This window comes from Oryctolagus cuniculus, chromosome 2 (genome assembly GCF_964237555.1).
Source record: "Oryctolagus cuniculus chromosome 2, mOryCun1.1, whole genome shotgun sequence".
NCBI lineage: Eukaryota > Metazoa > Chordata > Mammalia > Lagomorpha > Leporidae > Oryctolagus > Oryctolagus cuniculus.
The window spans coordinates 165,440,887-165,442,414 of record NC_091433.1 but is presented as its reverse complement, the minus strand read 5'-3'; the positions used below and the strand labels follow the sequence as shown (position 1 = coordinate 165,442,414).

At 42.5% G+C, this 1,528-nt stretch overlaps 1 non-coding gene across 1 annotated transcript; it reads left to right on the top strand.

Moving 5' to 3' along the window:
* The first annotated feature begins 294 nt into the window (after nucleotides 1-294).
* Nucleotides 295-367, top strand: TRNAK-CUU (transfer RNA lysine (anticodon CUU)). Its single transcript has one exon. It is a non-coding gene; the product is annotated as a tRNA-Lys (tRNA).
* The last annotated feature ends 1,161 nt before the right edge of the window (nucleotides 368-1,528 follow it).

The following is a 1,528-nucleotide window of genomic DNA, read 5'->3' as shown; positions in this document are numbered from 1 at the left end:
GGAACATGTGTATATAGTTTTTTGCTAATGTATTTCTCAAAGTATGGGGTTTAATACGGTGGCCAGCGTATACATCACAGGAATTTAATTCCTTCCTGAAATCTTGGAACATACAGTCTGCCACAGGTATCCCATACAACCCACAGGGACAGGCAATCATTGAAAGAACTCATAGGACAATTAAAGATCTCTTACAAAGACAAAAAAACAATTATATGCCCTCAGACCCACAACTTGCTTTGACTGAGGTCCTTTTCACTATCAATTTTCTCACTTTTGATTCCCAAGGGATAAGCCCAGCTAGCTCAGTCGGTAGAGCATGGGACTCTTAATCCCAGGGTTGTGGGTTCGAGCTCCACATTGGGCGCCAGATGTGGTGGAATGAGGTGAAAAGGTCATATCAAGATGGCCACTGAGGTGAAAAGTTCATGCCAAGATGGCCACTGAGGTGAAAAGGTCATGCCAAGATGGCTGCTGACAACAGAAACTGCCTGGCAACAGGCTGTGATTGGATTGCTTCGGAAACCACATGACAACAGAGCCTGACTGATGGCAGGCTGTGATTGGATTGCTTTGGAAACTGCCTGGCAACAGGGTGTGATTGGTTGGGGCATAGACCACCCCTTGACTGGATTGGCTGGTCTTGGCTATATAAGCTGTTGTACTAACTCAAATAAACGAGTCTGTGGGCTGCTCGCCTCAGGCCTACTTTCACCTGACTCCCGGAGTCTGTGTGGTGACTCCGCGCCTCTTGCCTCCAACCACGCTCCTCCTCTCAGAAAGGAATCCACTGCAACATTGTTGAGAAATCAATCGCAACAACTGTGGTTCTCGGTTTGGCTGCCTATCAGAATATCTGAGCAGTGTACCCAGACATCACTAATTTTAAAAAACCACTTTCTAGATAATCCCAGTGTGTTCCTACAATTTGAACAATTGGCTTAATGTGTCACCTTTCCTGTGTCAAATAAGTTTAACACAGTGATTCTCAAATGCTTTTGTCTCAGGACCCTTTACGCTAATAACAATTATTTTTTTTTTATTTTTTTTTTTATTTTTTATTTTTGACAGGCAGAGTGGACAGTGAGAGAGAGAGACAGAGAGAAAGGTCTTCCTTTGCCGTTCGTTCACCCTCCAATGGCCGCCGCGGTAGGCGCGCTGCGGCCGGCGCACCGCGCTGATCCGATGGCAGGAGCCAGGAGCCAGGTGCTTTTCCTGGTCTCCCATGGGCTAATAACAATTATTGAGGACCACAAGTAGTTTGTGAATTATGTCAGTCATTTATCGCGCTGAACATGACATTTATTTTATAAATATTTAATTATGGATTTATTACAAAGCAATGGCGGTATTATATGTTAAATAGCACATTTTATGAAAAAACTTTTCTAAAACAAAAAGATTGTTATGGTTTAATATTTTTAAAACAACTCTTTACTATCTGACTTTTTTTTTTAACTTTTATTTAATGAATATGAATTTCCAAAGTACGACTTATGGATTACAATGGCTTCCCCCCCATACCGTC